The sequence below is a fragment of the Chenopodium album genome, chromosome 15 (genome assembly GCF_948465745.1).
Source record: "Chenopodium album chromosome 15, dcCheAlbu1.1, whole genome shotgun sequence".
Classification (NCBI taxonomy): Eukaryota; Viridiplantae; Streptophyta; class Magnoliopsida; order Caryophyllales; family Amaranthaceae; genus Chenopodium; species Chenopodium album.
In genome coordinates, this window is record NC_137848.1 from 1,212,138 (window position 1) to 1,230,150 (window position 18,013).

General features: G+C 40.3%; 1 non-coding gene across 1 annotated transcript; it reads left to right on the forward strand.

Moving 5' to 3' along the window:
- Positions 1-10,443: 10,443 nt before the first annotated feature.
- Positions 10,444-10,549, forward strand: LOC145583484 (small nucleolar RNA R71). Its single transcript, XR_014100128.1, has one exon. It is a non-coding gene; the product is annotated as a small nucleolar RNA R71 (small nucleolar RNA).
- The last annotated feature ends 7,464 nt before the right edge of the window (positions 10,550-18,013 follow it).

An 18,013-nucleotide genomic window follows, 5' to 3' on the forward strand; every position in this document is an offset into this window, starting at 1 on the left:
TTATTTTTTTAAAAAAAAAAAAAATAAGGTAGGCACGGTTTGGCCCGCGGCCCGGCACGGCACGGCCCGCTAGGCACGTGGGCCGTGCCGTGCCGTGGGCTGGGGTGTGCCAATTTCAGGCACGGCCCGCCGCGGAGCCGGCACGGCACGGCCCCCACCCCGGCACGGCCAGGCACGGCCCGCGGCGGCACGGGCACGGCCCGTGCCCATGTTTAACCACGGTCATGACTAGCCAAAGCCTAGCTAATTCCCGAAAATACTCAACTCAAGCCTATTCAACATATCTTACCGTGTCCCTATCAAAAAGTTCAAATCCCCCCTAATGGTAGTGTCTCGTGACTCCACGAAGGAGCCGGAAAAACATAGATAAAGCGGGTTTCGAACGCTCGACATCTCAATGAAAGAGTACCCTCTCCATATGCTTGCGAATCTACTCCCTCCACCGACAAAGGCATCCACTACTCTCCTAATCATTACAAGACTCAAGGACTACGACACAAGGTTAAGGCATATATATAAAGTGTTTTGCAATAAGAGCCGACTAAATTGTATCATTTATAGCAAACCCAAAAAGGCTTCTAACCTTGACCCAAGTTGCAACTATGAATGAACTTTTTAGAGTACACCCCCAAGCTTATTGGTTGATAAGGCGGTGACAATACATTCCTTCTTCGCACTATTTCCCTTTCTTTTTATTCTTCATTCATCCCCCTTTTTTTTCCCTTTTTTTTCTTTTTTTTTTTTTTTTTTTTTGGTATATACATCACTAACTACTAATTATAGAGAACTAAAAATTAAACTATGGAAATGGTAATAATAGAAATGAGGAAAATGATATGCCTTAACCCTTTGTGAATAAACATTACATGACACCTTTTATCAATACTAAGAGTAGTTTAGGCCACGGCCTTGGGAGTTGAGACTCAAGTTCTCGATCTAGGTACCAAATCAAAGAGGATCCTTGCCACTCATGCAAAATGTAGTAGGCTTGAAAAATAATAAAACCTCACCTTTTTTGGAACAATGCGGGATCAAATACTACCATCCGGGGATCAAATTCCTTTGATATAGGCGACTCCATCTTACCACAAACCTAGACTTTAAGTCTCGTACATTCGGGAAAGTTATTCTCACACTAGCCTAAACTAACCAATTCTATTTTCAACCAAGGGCATCTAAACCATGCTCGAAATTTTATTACGAAAAGAAAACAAACATCCACCACATACAATTCAATATCATCATTGCAAACCGATCAAAGGCAAACAAAATCCTTTTTTTTTTTTTAGCACATTTTTTTTTTCATTTTTCAATTTTTTTTTTTTTATTTTTTTTTATTTTTTTTTATTTATAGAAAGCTGAAAATGGGGGAAAGGAAAACTAATTAAAGAATTTGGATATTAGGGAATTTGGATGTTAGAGGGGTTAGAGGATAAGAAAAAGAAATTTGGATATTAGGGGAAACCATCATCATAAATCCGCACAAATCATCATCAAAATTCATTATCAAGAAAAACCAAGGACAATGCCAATCAACCCATGATACCAACCAACAAGCAAACCAACCAAAGCATAATCATATCAAAGCCATAGGTAAGATGCTCCAAATAGCACACACATAAGGAGAAGTGAGACAAAAACATCAATATGCAATTGTTCTAGCCTAGGCATGCCATAAAAACGTGAAAAGGGCAACGACCAACCTAAAATAGGCATGCAAACTAGAACATAATACCATATGAATCCTACCACAAGTCCCAAAGGCTAAACTAAGCCTTTCATGCCAAACATTCCACATACAAACTCAAACTTCTCCATACATAGCACAAAAAGCATCACAAGAAGGCACACATCCTACCAAAACCAAAACCTACTCATAGGCATAAAAACCCCAAGACTACCCCCCCCCAAGCTAGACTTTTGAATACCGTACCCACAAAAGATAGACACGAAGAGGACAACTCTCCCCCCCAAGCTAGAACTTGACACCGCCCTCGGTGTCACAAAAGACGGGAAAGAGTAAAAGGGAACGGTAAATACAAAAGCCTAAGCCTACTCCCGATCACTCCTCCCTACTCGGCGATGGCATGAAATTGTAGTTAGGATCTACATCGCCGGAGTAGGAAGGTTGATCAACATAGGGAGGGAGATCATAGTTGGGGCTACTACGGTAATGACCGTAGTCCGGTGCATCACTAGTGCCCCAACCACCATTATACCCGGGTGGGAACCCGAAGTATCCCCTTTGGGGGTGGTTATCGATCTCCTCCGGAGTCATCCTACCACATGTCTCGGGGACGTGGTAGTAAGAGGGGTCCCCCCTAAAATCACAACCCTCGGGTTGTGTATAATTGTAGGGAGGGAAGGAACAAAGCTCCGAAATGGAGCTACGGGGTCCTTGCCAATAAGAGTAGGTGGGTTGGTTGTTGTTCCAACCCGCAACCGGCCCTTCTTGAACAGGTCGGTGAGGATAGTTGACATAAGGGAGAAAGTCTCCCCTTTCAACGAGGTTTTGGTAGGACATTTGGGAGACATAGCTTTGATATTCATTTTCTTGGAGAATTCTTTGGTTAGAAAGGTTAAGGTGGTGGAAGGCCGACTCGAGGTTGAAGGAGGAAGATGAGGAGGAGGATTGACCGCCCATGAAATTAGGAATGGTAGAAATGCTATGGCGGCGGGGTTGAGATGGTTGATCAAGGTCGGGAACATTGTCGGGAAGTGGCTCATTTGACACTTGCCAAGTGGTTCCCACGGTGTTCATAACCGCCGCATTAGGGAGAATGCAACGGTGTTTCCCTTTGACCAACCAAGAGTAGGTGGTCACATTTCCCCGGATTTCCACAATCATATTCATTGTGGCAAAACCGGCAAGGTCAAGAGCATTTGGGCCTTCAATTGGGGTTAATTGGTTAACCCAACCGGTGAAACCCAATGCCTTGGCGATGATTGTGATCATCCCACCACACTTAATCTCACCCGTCAACTCCGTGCTCATCTTGATATCGTAGCACCGCTTTATGAATATGTACCCCATGTTCACATTCCCCTCAAGATCCCCCTCAAATCGGGAAGCTATAAAGAGGCATTTAATCTCCTCTTTTGTTAGCTTCCCGAGATCTTGCTTTGTGAAGAAAGCATACCCCATAATTCTCATGAATATACGGAGTACGGGGTGGATGATATGGCTAGCGTGACTAGACCGGGATGTGAATGTGGGGTACCCCGCGATAGTGTTCCACCAGTTACACTCATCGTAATTGGTGAGCTTGTAACTATCGGGTCTGGTTATTTGGTTGCTAACGGGCCACCCGAATATCTGATTGAGGCGAGTTAAGCTTATGAATTGAGGTCTATTGAACATGTTAAACTTAATCTCGCACTCAATCAGCTCTCCTTCCCCACTAGTCTTTACCACGGTTAGGGTGGATAGGAATTCGAGAGTGAGTGATTCGAATGTTTCGTCCCTTTTTTTTTAAGGAATTCTAACCATCCGAAATTAGCAGCCACTTGACGAATTCCGTCGTCTATTCCTAGAATTTGGCACGGCTCTTGGTCATAGAATCGTGTTGGAAGCATTTTTCGCGAGCATAGCTTTTTATGGATACCTTTGGATTTTTATGGTATTTTTATCAAAGAAGGAGGACCGGATTGGCTTATTGCTTTGTTTTGGGCTATTGTTTGGTTTAGGGATTCGGTAGGGCTTCCGGAGGACCGGATTGGCTTATTGCTTTGTTTTGGGCTATTGTTTGGTTTAGGGATTCGGTAGGGCTTCCGGAGGAACGGTTTTCATTTATTTGGATGCCGGAAGTAGTCTTCCTCTTCTTCCCTCCCGCACCTCCAAATAAACGAAGAAGCATTTTGAATTTTTTTTTTTTTTTTGAACAGGAAAGCTTACAAAAATCACCACAAACAACAGTCAACAAACCACAAACAATCTCCTTAACTTCAAACCCCCAAATAAATCCAATGTACCTGCTCACAATTCAATAATAATTCCACACAACCAACCAACAATCTCAACACAACAATTCCCACACAAAAATTCACAAATTCACAAAGTATAATCAATTTTTCATGCACAAGCCATTCTCTTACTCCACAATTATCCACAAAAATCAACAATTTAATTATCAAAGGCAAGAAAATTTTGTTTAAATCACCTAATCATGCAACTAATTACACAACAATCATGAAATAAACAAATTGAGAGAAAGATTGAAGAAAAACCCTTAGGTTTAAGAGGAAAAGTGAAGTAAGGAAGAAGATTATACCACTTAGAGTATGAAAATACTCTAAAATCCTCCAATCTACCCAAATTTCTCCTTTTCTAACAAGCTTGGCCCCTTTCCCTTTGATTTTCTTCAATTCCCACTTGTGGGTCTTCGAATTTTTTGCCCAATTTTTTGTAAAATTGTGGTTTTGGAGAGAGAATTTGATGTAGATTAAGAATTTGTGAATTTTGATTGAATAAAGTTGAGATTTGATGATGAAAATGAAGAGAGAAGTTGGAGAAAGTAAGGGTTTTTAGAGTGAGAAGTAGATGGGGATGAGGAGAGAGAGAGCATGAATGTTAGAATGATTGGTGAAAATGGGTGAAGGAGATTAAAAGAAGGAGAAAGATTCCCCTTTAATTTTTACCCGGATCGGCTGGAGCAGGCGTGCAGGGAAGAGGAGCACCCGCTCCGATCCTGGGAATTCACTTCTGTTTTTTTTTTAATTTGGTTCACCCTGTGAGGAGCGGGCGTGCAAAATTTGGAGCGCCCGCTCCTGGCTTTGGAGCGGGCGTGCAGATCATTGGAGCGCCCGCTCCAATTCTTTGGAGAACCTTCTGTTTTTTTGTTAATTTGGGACACCCTGTGAGGAGCGGGCGTGCAATTTTTGGAGGGCCCGCTCCTGGGGGTGGAGCACCCGCTCCTTATTCCGGAGCGCCCGCTCCGAACTTACTGGAACTTTCTGTTTTTCTTCTGTTTTGGCTGAAATTAATTTCCTGTGACGAGCGGGCGCGCAAGGCTGAGGAGCGCCCGCTCCTCACTGCTTAAAGCTTTGATTAAATCCTTCCTTGCTTTTTTTTTTTTTTGCTTCCTTCTCCTACATTAAAACCACAAGGACATAATTCAACAAAATTAGCCAAAATCAGATATTCTCAACACTCTTATTCTTTTCTTCTCTCACTCATTGTTTTATTTCTCACTCCTTTTATTTTCTTGACTCTCTTTTCTCTGTTTTTTTTTTCTTTTTTTTTTTTACTCGGGTTGCCTCCCGGAAGCGCTTCTTTAACGTCATTAGCTTGACGACCTCCACACTCAGGAGGTAAGATTACATTGAGTTGATTCCAAAACACCTACATGAGCACCCTCGTAGTAAAGCTTGAGGCGATGCCCATTCACCTTGAAAGATCTCTTGCCGTCCATATCCCAAACTTCCACGGCTCCATGAGTAAACACTTTTTTAACAACAAAAGGTCCACTCCACCTTGATAAAAGTTTCCCGGGAAACAATTTCATCCTAGAGTTGTAGAGAAGTACCTTATCGCCTTTTAGAAATGATTTCTTTTCAATGTTCCGGTCGTGGCAATCCTTAGTGCGATTCTTATAGTTGCTAGCACACTCATAGGCTTCCAATCTTAGCTCTTCAAGCTCATGAAAATCAAGCCATCTTTGCTCTCCCGCGCTAGCCAAGTCGAAGTTAATCTTCTTGATTGCCCATTGAGTTCGGTGTTCAAGCTCCACCGGTAGATGACAAGATTTTCCATACACAAGACGATATGGAGTTGTGCCTATTGGGGCTTTGTATGCCGTTCTATATGCCCATAGAGCGTCATCAAGCTTTTCCGACCAATCCTTCCTATTACTTGCAACCGTCTTCTCAAGAATTAATTTAATTTGACGGTTGGACACTTCCACTTGCCCACTAGTTTGTGGATGATAGGTAAGGCCGAATCTTTGGTGAACCCCGTGCTTTCTTAGCATCTTTTGAAAATCACTATGAACGAAATGTGAACCGTTGTCACTTACCACTGCTCTAGGAATTCCGAATCTTGGAAATATGACTTTCTTGAACATCTTCATGACTACCTTGTGGTCATTAGTTGGGGAGGCAATGGCTTCAACCCATTTTGATACGTAATCGACCGCCACAAGGATGTATTGATTTCCATAAGAAGTAGGGAATGGCCCCATGAAATCAACACCCCACACATCAAATACCTCTAGCTCAAGAATCGGTTGTTGAGGCATCTCTTTTCGCTTGGATATATTGCCGGTTCGTTGACACCGGTCACAAGTCTTCACAAACCCCCAAGCATCCTTAAAGATGTGAGGCCACCACAACCCGCTATGCAAAACCTTCAATGCTGTTTTGTTTGCTCCCATATGCCCTCCACAAGGATCGGAATGACACATCTTGAGCACATTTTGCACTTCTTCATCCGGAACACACCTACGGAGCAAACCATCTACTCCTCTCTTGTAGAGAATGGGGTCATCCCACACATAGTGTCTTGCTTCACTTTTTAGCTTCTTCCTTTGATTTTTTGAGAAATCGGGAGGGAATTCTCCACAAGCCAAATAGTTCACCAAGTCGGCGAACCATGGAAGCTTCTTCTCATTCAAGATATAGAGCACATCATCTCTCAATTCATCGCAAATGGGAATTTCATCATCACTAGCTTTCACATTCTCTAATCGGGAAAGATGGTCCGCAACCACATTTTCGGCCCCTTTCTTATCCCGGATTTCAACATGAAATTGTTGGAAAGACAAGACCCATCGAAGAAGATGAGGTTTGGACTCTTTCTTTGCCACAAGGTACCTAATAGCCGCATGATCGGTATAAACAATAGTTTTGGAACCAATTAGGTAGTTCCAAAACTTCTCAAAAGCATGCACCATGGCAAGAAACTCCTTCTCCGTTACGGTGTACTTCCGTTGAGCTTCATTCAAGGTCTTGGACATGTAGTAAATGACGTGAAGTTTCTTCTCAATTCCTTGTCCCAACACCCCTCCAATTGCAACATCACTAGCATCGCACATAAGTTCAAACGGCAAATCCCATCTTGGCCCTTGCATGATTGGAGTAGAGATCAAAGCCTCCTTTAATTTGTTGAAAGTTTGAAGACACTTTTCATCAAAAATAAAGATGGCATCCTTTTGAAGAAGAGCATTTAGGGGTCTAGCAATTTGTGAGAAATCCTTGATAAATCTCCTATAGAAACCGGCATGCCCTAAAAAGGATCTTACTCCTCTCACATTAATTGGAGATGGCAATTTTTCAATCACTTCAACTTTGGCCTTGTCGACCTCAATCCCCTTGCTTGATATCTTGTGACCAAGGACGATTCCCTCTTCAACCATGAAGTGACATTTTTCCCAATTTAGAACCAAGTTGACCTTCTCACATCTTGCTAAGCATTTGCCCAAATTAGACAAACAATCTTCAAATGAAAGGCCCCCAACCGAGAAATCATCCATGAACACTTCCATTTCGGCTTCAAGCATGTCTCCAAATATACTCATCATGCACCTTTGAAAGGTTGCTGGTGCATTGCAAAGTCCAAACGGCATTCTCCTATATGCAAAAGTATCATACGGACAAGTAAAAGTTGTCTTCTCTTGATCATCCGGGTTTATGGGGATTTAAAAGAAACCTGAATAACCATCAAGAAAGCAATAATACTTGTGCTTTGTTAGTCTTTCAAGCATTTGGTCGATAAAAGGAAGAGGAAAATGATCCTTATTAGTGGATGCATTTAGACGTCTATAGTCTATGCACATCCTCCAACCGGTCACCGTTCTAGTTGAAATGAGATCACCATTCTCATTTTCAACTACGGTCATTCCTCCCTTTTTAGGGACCACATGAACGGGGGAAACCCATCTAGAACTCGAAATGGGGAAGATGATGCCGGCATCAAGGAGTTTGGTGATTTCTTTCTTCACCACCTCCCCCATTTGAGGATTGAGTTTCCTTTGCCTCTCAATGGAAGGCTTAGCACCCTCCTCAAGTGTTATGTGGTGCATACATAAAGCGGGACTAATACCTTTGAGGTTATCAATGGTATAGCCCAAAGCACCTTGGTGGTTTCTTAAAATACCACATAACATTTGAGTTTGGCACTCGTTCAAAGAAGAATTCACTATTACCGAAAAAGTTGAATTAGGACCCAAAAACTCATACCTTAGGTGTGATGGTAGAGGTTTCAACTATACCATTGGAACACCCTTACCTTCTCTTGAGGTGGCTATTTTCAAAGCATCAATGCTTGTGATTCCCATGCATACTTGCTCAATGCTTTCTTCCGTACTTCATTCAAGCATTTCTTCATACAATGTCATCTCCTTGCCTTGCTCACCTATCTTTTCCTTATTCAAAAGGACATTCTCAAGGGCATCGTTAGTAGTGAGCAAGTGCTCAAGCATAGAAGTCACAATAGAATCAATAGTATCAATCATCATACAATTATCAAGACTAGAGCTTGGATATTTCATGCTCTCATTCAAATCAAATTCTATCACCTCATCTCCTACTTTTAGTGAAATTTTAGCACTTTTAACATCTATTAAAGCACCCGAAGTAGCAAGAAAAGGTCTTCCAAGAATTATTGGAATGTTAACATCTTCATCCATCTCTAACACAACAAAATCCACCGGGATTACAAACTTCCCCACCCTTAGAGGAACATCCTCTACCTTACCCTTTGGGAATTTAATAGAGCGATCGGCCAATTGTAGGGTGATGTTGGTGGGTAGAAGTTCCCCTATCCCAAGTCTTTGGTATACCGAGTATGGCATTAGGCTAACACTAGCCCCTAGGTCACACAAAGCATTATCAATTTGCATCTTGTATATTACACATGGGATAGAAAAGTTACCGGGGTCTTTCAATTTGGGTGGCATCTTGTTCATGATAATTGCACTACAATTCTCGGTGAGACTTACCGTTTCAATCAATTCACACTTTCTCCTTCCACTCAAAATATCTTTCAAAAACCTAGCATAGTTAGGCATTTGCTTGATAGCATCGGTAAAAGAAATTGAAAGGTGAATTTGTTTCAATGTTTCAAGAAATTTTCCAAATTGCACATCTAATTTGTTTCTAACAAATTTGTGAGGATATGGTAGCTTTTGCAATTGTTTTGTTTCTCTCTCTTTTTCTCTTCTCTCTTCACTCTCTTTTTCAAAATCTTTCTCTTTCTCACATTCTTTCTCTTTTTCATTCTCATGGTTTTGCTCTCTCTCTCTTGTTCAAAATCACTTTTAAGGGGAGGCTCACTCATGTTCATTCTCTCATTGCTTTTTTTAGGAACACTTTCTTCCAACACTTTACCACTCCTTGTTGATATAACATTTACGGGCCTCTTAGGATCTAGTCCTTGGGGTGGTAGTTTAGAAGTGCTAGTCCCTAGCTTCCTTCAAAGCATTGGCCAATTGAGAAATTTGTGTCTCTAGCATTTTATTATGGGTCATCACTTCACTAAATTTCTTTTCACTAGAGGCCATGAAAGTATTGAACATTTTAGTTTGATTTTCCATCATTTCCTCCAAGCTAGACCTACTATGTGGTGCTTGTGCATAGTAGTTGTCTTGGGAAGCCCTATTACCTCTAACATTCGAATTGGACGCATTTTGATTAGAAGAAGCTCTATTATTATTGTTGTTCCAATTGTTCCGATTATTAGAGTTTTCCCCTTGGTGAAATTGCCCTTGATTCCCATAGTTTCCTTGATTATTATGATTATGGTTACCATAACCACCTTGTTGGTTGTAGTTACCTTGGGGATTTTGGTCCCTTTGGTTCCTATTTCCCCATTGATTTTGGTTATGGTAATCGTAATCATTTCCTCTTTGGTTATAGGAATTCCCCCCTTGTTCTCTTCTATTTGGTGATAAGTATCTTTGCTTGTCATTCCTATGTCTATTATCATAAGACAAGGCATTGACTTGTTCATTTTCATTTTCATTACCATCTTCGTATTGGGGTTGGGGTTGGGGTTGGGAATCATAATTACAAGAAGAGGTATCATGGTCATATGACCCACAATTTTCACAAAACAAACATCCATGAGGCATGTTATTAGAAGTAGAGGGATAAGAGTTAGAATTCATACCTCTCCCCTTAGATTGGGAGGGATGCTCTTGTGTTGAACTAGAGGTCTCTAGTTTTGCCTTAATGAACGTCGTCTCCTTTCCAAGGTTGGCGATTTGGGAAGTCAAATTGTTGATGGCATTAAGGTGATCGACGGAGTAAATCGCATTTCCTCCCTTGTTTAGAGAATCTCTCTCTCCTTCTTGCCAATCCATGTGGTGCCTCACCACATCCTCAATTATCTTTATGACTTGCTCCTCCGTCTTGTTCATAATTGGGTCACCCGCTCCCGCATCCAAGCTAGTCTTTCCTTGTAGGCTCAAGCCCCCATAGAAAATTTGAAGCACTTGATATGACGGAATTCCATGATGAGGGCACTCCCTTTGATATTCCTTGTATCGTTCCCATGCTTCATATATGGTTTCACTAGCTTTTTGACGGAAACCGTGGATCAAAGCCCTTGCCTCGGCCGTCTTCTTTTGAGAATAGAATCTTCCTAAGAAAGCCGTGGTGACCTCGTCCCAAGTTCTCAAGGAGTTAGGCCTCACCTCCTTCTCAAGCCATTCAAGAGCCCTTCCTATCAAAGAAAAAGGAAATAACTTTAGTCTCACAAACTCTTGAGTTACCCCATTTACCTTGATCGTGTTGCAATATTTTTCGAACTCGTTCAAGTGTGCAAGAGGGCTCTCATGTTTTGCTCCACTATATTTCCTCCTTTCAATCAAATTAATCACTGCGGGCCGAATCTCGAAGTCATTGGCTTGAGTAACGGGTGGAGCAATGTCGCTTGAAGCTCTATAAGCTCCCGGAGTTCCCAACTCCTTTAAAGGTCTTTGAGGTGGTGGTTCCGCGTCACCCATTTGATCTCGATCCTCCTCGAAATTGGTCTCTCTAGTTGGGGGAGTAGTAAACGGCCTAAAACCGGCTCTCTTTCTCCTTCTATAAGTTTGCTCAATCTCGGGATCGTAAGGTACCAAGATCCTGTTATGAGTTCTGCGCATACACTCTCAAAAAACGCAATTAGTAACAAGGCTACAAGTGTAGCCAAAAAGAAACAATCTTTTTGAATTTTTTTTTTTTTTGTTTTATGGTGAACTAGACTCAAGTAATCAATTAGCAATCAACAACACCGTTCCCCGGCAACGGCGCCATTTTGATAGGCGTTAGAACGGTCGCACATTCCATACTCAATCAAACACATTTATTAACAAACACCTTACAAACCAAGCATAATGACAAGTAAGAGTTCGGTCCACAAGGAACGGGATATGGTTGCCAAAAATCTTAACACTTAAGCTAATTCGAAGTCAATGGTGAATTGGGGTTCGTCAAGAAGACAAACAAACTATGGTTCTAAATCAATGGATTGAGGACACTAGGGAATGGGATCCACTCGACCAAGGCAAATAGACAAACGGGGAGTGAAATTGATAAGATATAGCAAGGACTATATGTAAGATCAACCTCATGCAATTAGGAAACAACTCACACTACTAAACTTAGATTCTTCATTAGTTTAGCAATAGAAGATACATAATCAAATTGCAATAAGTAATGCCATGCTTCATTCACATTTCCATGTCAAACTAAGCATATCATGCTATCAAGCTCCTAAATCAAGGGTAGTTAATCCTATCATTGAAGAACTAACAAGCAATCTCATATAATCAATTTAATTGCAATACAAGCATCAATGCTTCTCCCACATTTGCATAATTAACCCAAAAGGTTGAGCTTCACCCAACCCCTAGCAAGTAGACTACTCACAACTCATATTTATCAACATGCAAACAAGTATTAGGGTTCTAACTTCTTCAATAATTGGGAAAAATGATTAACAATTGAAATAACTATCATCCAATAACAAATTATCAAGAACTAAGAAGATTTAAATACCATGCAACAACAAATAAAATCAGAAATTAAATGGAGAAAAGTAGAAGGAAGTTACTAATTAAGGCTTGAAATTGTTGAATACAAAGTGCCAATCTTGAGAAACAAACTTGAAACCAACTATTACAATGATTGAATTGATGAAAATTAAGCTAAATTAATTAAAAGGAATGTTTTAAACTAAGTGGAGTCTCTAAAAACTAGGCTATATCTGTCTAGGTTACAAATGAATAAAGGAGGAAGTATTTATACTCCCCGTAACACATAAGGAAATTCGTCAAAGAAAACGGATTTCCCAGCGAGGAGCGCCCGCTCCACAGCCAGGAGCGCCTGCTCCTCAAGGCTGCACGCCCGCTCCTCACAGGGTGTGCAATTCTCGAAGCTTTGGCAGAAAGATCGAAGCGCCCGCTCCTGAGGGGTGCACGCCCGCTCCTGCTGGAGCGCCCTCTCCATTCTTTAATTCTCTTGCCTTAAACACAAACCATGCACCGAAAGCTTGCCAAATTGAGTCCATAGACCTGCAAAACCTGGACAAACACAAACCAAGAGGGGGAAAGCCGAGACAAAACATTTTCATTCAAAATTGGGTTAGAAAGAGGGGAAATGCACTACAAGAAAACAGCTTAATTACGACGGAAAAATTTCGTCGTAAAATAAGTCAAATCCGTCGTAAATAAGGTTTACGACGGAATTCCGTCGTAACAGGTTGTCGGAAAATCCTTCGTAGGAAAATGGCCATTTTACGACGGAATTTCCGTCGTAAACCTTATTTACGACGGAATTTACGACGGAAATAATATCGTCGGCAGGGATTTTCAGGCCAGTGAAAATCCGTCGGAAAATTCCGACGGAATATAATCCGACGGAATATTTCGACGGAAATTCCGTCGTAAAAATGTTTCAAAAAAACAAAAAAAAAACAGCCACCCACCACCCCAGACCACCACCCCACACCACCAGTCCCCCCCATCCAAACCCAACCACAACCATATACCACCACCCCACACCGCCAGTCTTCCCCCCATCCGAACCCAACCACAACCCACACCACCACACACCAACACCGACCCTATCCCACCACCATACACCACCACCGACACCACCACAACAAAAAATTAGCCCCAAAAACCATAAAATACCCCCAAAAACCGTAAATTAACCCCAAAAAAAAAAATTACACAACTAAAGCAAGAAATAACACACAAAACCAGTAGATCTTCATATTTAATCAAAATTTCATAAAATAAAACGATGTTTAATCAAAAAAAATTAAATCAACTATATAAATATACAATTATCTATTTAAATTTACAATTTATCATTACAATAACATATAAAATTAACTAGATCTACGAATCTATCCTAAATTAACACAAGATCTACCAAAAAAGACAGTGGTTGTTGGGCGCGATTGATGTTGGTGGTGGTGTGTTGCGCGCGATTGATGTTGGTGGTGGTGTGTTGTTGCGGTTGTTGTTGTTGGTTGGTGGTGGTGTGTTGTTGCGAATCTCGTTGTTGTTGTCGTTGTTTGATGTAGGTGAAGAGAAAAGAAACGAAGGAGAGAGAAAGGGCGGTGAAGAGAAGAAGAAAGGAAAGAGAAGGAGAAGAGAAGAGGGGAGAACGAAGGAGAAGAGAAGAGGGGAGAACGAAGGAGAAGAAGGAGAACAGAGGACTGAGAAAGGGGGAACGAAGGAGGGGAGAGAGAGAAGGAGAGAGCAAAAACTTAGAGAGAGAAAGAGAGGCGGAAATAACAAAGGGGGAAGGGGCTGCTTTAGGGTTTGGGAATTTAAGTATAATTTTTTTAATTATTTTCCGACAGAAAATTCCGTCGAAAATTGTAAGTTTCCGACTGAAAATTCCGTCGTAATTTTCCGACGGAATATAATTCCGTCGGAAATTGTAATTTTCCGACGGAAAATTCCGTCGTAATTTTCCGACGGACTATAATTCCGTCGGAAATTGTAAATTCCGACGGAAAATTCCGTCGTAAATTTCCGACGGACTGTAATTCCGTCGGAAATTGTATATTCCGACGGAAAATTCCGTCGGAAATTAAAATTTCCGACGGAATTTATATTCGTCGGAAATCCGTCGGAAATTTCACTTTTTGCGACGGAAATTCGGGTCCGTCGGAACATGTCCGTCGTAATTTGCTTGTTTTCTAGTAGTGATGATCGCAAAACCGAGTTTAAATTAACACAATAAGTGGTCAAATAAACCACTTATCATGTGCCAATTGCAAAGTCATTGTATGGGTTAAAGCAAGCTCTGTGTTGTTGGTTTGCAAAGCTTGTTACAGGTTTGAAAGGGTACGGGTTTCTTCAATCCTACTCTGATTATTCATTATTTATTACTTTCACTAAAGGGCAGGTTCAACTCAATGTATTAGTTTATATTGATGTAGGGAATATTTCAAGCATCCCACACTTGAGTCCCACTGTGATCATATACTTAAGCATGGTGGCGTCCAAAGGGAATGAAGTTAGAGTAAAAGAGTTGCCAACAAGTTTTAGGAACTTGTAAACCATTCACAGGGTGAAGGTTACACCCCTTAACGATCCAGGTTCCAATAGGTCTGGAACCAAGACTGGAAGTTCGGGGATGAAGGTACAAATCCAACCTAAAAGAGATTGAACTTGCCTTAAAAATAGGTCTCTACTTTATTCTTCTCGTATTTATGTGCGCTTTTTGACTAACATACAATCAATAGGTTAACCCTAAACCTGTTTAATCTATGTTGGTTGAATTTAATGCACAAACAAATCTATTATTGGCGATCACTTGAATTTTAATCATATTAGCCTAAACAAGATTATTAATTATCTTATTAAGCGTGATTACAAGTACAAATTCCCTTTAAACCTGCAAGAGAGGACGTGATCAAGCAACAACAATAAATATCAAGCAACATAACTACAACAATCATCATCATAATAATATTCTCAATAAAGCATAATATTATTAGCAAGATCCTAGGCATGATATTAACAAGATTAATAACAAAATCTAGCATGTCACTAAACAATTAAAGATCAAATGTTTAGTCCTAACATGATATTAGAAAGAATAGGTTGTATCATAATAAACATACATAATATCAAAAATATTAGTTAACCCTAAACATGACACTAGGAAGCAATATAACATCCTAACATGATACTAGGAATCAACAAAATCTAAGCATAATTTCTATATCAAATGATCAATAAAAAAATTAAAGTACTTACTTCGATGCCTTGTACCTCTTTTTAATAACAAAATACACACGTAAGTAACTTTAAGGAAAAATAATAAAACAGTAAATCTAATCAAAGAATTGTAATAAGGTTTGGGACCAAACCCTCATAAATTATCAACCTTTCACGCCTAGGGTAAAGGCAACCTCAAACTTGGCTAGGTGTGTCTAGAGCTAATGTATGTGGAATTTTGTAAAAGGGAAGGTTTTAGAAAAAGAATAGAGAGAAAGAAAGAAAGCTTCTAGCTTTTTTAGAGAGAGAATAGAGAGAGATAATTGTTGTTTGTTGATGAATGAAAACGGAGGAGATACGACCCCTATTTATAGGAAAAATAGCACGGAATCAAATCAAGTCCTATTTGGAATAAAACTAGCATGTGTAGCCAGGCGACATAAATTAGTGCCAGGCGACAGATGTTAGCGCTAGGCGACAGACTTTGTCGTTTGGCGCTAATTAAAAGATAAAACGCGCTTTTGTACGGAATCCTCTTCTTAATATGATTAAGCAGCAAATTCCGTATTAAGCAGATTAAAATCATATTTGTGCCAAATCACATATTTTATTCAAAATAAAACTCTTTAAAATATAATTATCACTCCTAATCTCATTAGAATTAAAAAGGAACCTTCTAAATATTCTAAAAGATTAAAATCAATCCTAATAACCTTAGGAATAATAATTAATAGGCCCTCCTCTAGATCATTGGGCCGCATACAAAAATCATTTCGAGCCCAATTTAATATAATTCATAACTTCCTCATTATTTATCGGAATTAAGCTTATAATATATCATTGGAAAGCTCTTTTCGAGCCCAATCCAACTACACTATTATTGGACCCTTACCATGGACCAAACCAAATTGGAATGACTAATTTTCATAAATAGAGTAAGAGAAGAAATATTTTTTAATACAGAAAGAGAGATATTTTAATAAAAACATCCACATCACTAGACCTTTCACACTTTCACTTCGTTCGATAATTAAATGACGTGAAAGGTATTTATCACTGGGTTTGGTTTTGGAGAGACACATTTGGGTGTCTACAGTTGATGATTTGATTATTTATGGGAATGATTCTGCTGCGTTATTGGCTTTTAAAGCCTATTTGGGTGATTGTTTTAAAATGAAGGATATAGGGCCCTTGAAATATTTTCTTGGCATTGAGGTTGCGCAGAGTGCAACAGGTTTATTTTTGTGTCAGCGTAAATACACGTTAGACATAATTTCCGAGGCAAGTTTGACTGGTGCAAAACCTAGTGAATTTCCGATACAGAAGAATCATATACTGGGTCACGCAACGGGTGAGTACCTTGCGGATCCGGAGCCATACCGTCGACTTATTGGCCGGTTGGTATATCTTGGTGCGACATGGCCAGATCTTACCTATTCCGTGCACATTCTGTCCCAGTTCATGCAGAGTCCACGTATAGAGCATTGGGAGGCGGCCTTGCGTGTGGTACGATACTTGAAGGGTACACCCGGGCAAGGAATTTTGCTACAAGCAGACGGTGATTTGACGCTTCAGGGGTGGTGTGACTCGGATTGGGTTGCTTGACCACTCACTCGACGATCGTTGACAGGATGGCTAGTGTTCCTAGGCCGATCCCCTATTTCATGGAAGACAAAGAAGCAGACTACGGTCTCTACTTCATCGTCAGAGGCCGAATATCATTCTATGTCAGCAGTAACTTGTGAACTGAAGTGGTTAAAAGGCCTGTAATTGAGCTTGGGAGTGCAACATCCCAAGGCCATACCATTGTTTTGTGATAGTCATTCAGCCCTACATATTACTAAAAATCCGTTTTTCATGAAAGATTCAAACACGTTGAGGTTGACTGTCATTTTGTGAGAAATGCCATTATAGATGGTATTATTGCTCCTTCATATGTCCTATAACTTCTCAGTTGGCCGATAATTTTACAAAGGCCCTTGGCAAGCGACAATTGGATTTTCTATTGTCCAAGTTGGACATTTTCGATCCTCACCATGCTCCAACTTGAGGGGGGGTTACAATATATGGAAAGATTTGATATAATGTGATATGATTTGGTCAGGACACTTAGTTGGCAAAGATAAGTTTTATGTTAGGTAGATAATATTCTTAATATTCTTGTTGTATGGTTTTGAGGTGGAACCTCCTTGGTCGTATAAAGTGGACAGTTGTGACGGGTATGACCCACACCCGTTTATCAGTAAGCAAGTGCTACGAGTACGTATAAAGTGTTCTACAATTCAGTGATTCACACCATTCCGCCTGTTTGTCATCCCTAAATCTGCCCTTGTACGTATATTATTGTATACATGGTACATACCCCTAGAGAAAAGCACGAAGCTCTCCCACGGTCTCGTATAGCAACAGTTTGATGTCGGTAAGCGTGAATGGACCAGGCCTTCTATGCTATGTTTCCGTTTCACTATTGGGTCTGCTGTTATTTCGTTGGGCTTTGTGCATTTGACCTTAACTTTGCATTTCGTGAGTAGCGTGTTTGCTTTCACATCTATATTTTCTACTTTGTCTTATCTTCTCAACTATCATTGTTATCTCTAATCAATTTTGTCTCAACCTAACTTATGATTGTTAAATTTGACATACGACTTTAAAACTTTAAATCAATGCAAATAGCAATTTTGTTTTTGGATTTCTACATTTTTTTGGTTGTCAACTGTAGTTTGATTGTGTGTGTAAACTTGAATGTCAAAGTTTGTTAATCCTTTTTTTTATTGTACATCCAAGTATAACCTTATTTGCATAATTTGCTCTTTCAAGACTTGAAATAAGCTATATGAGCATGCATTAGC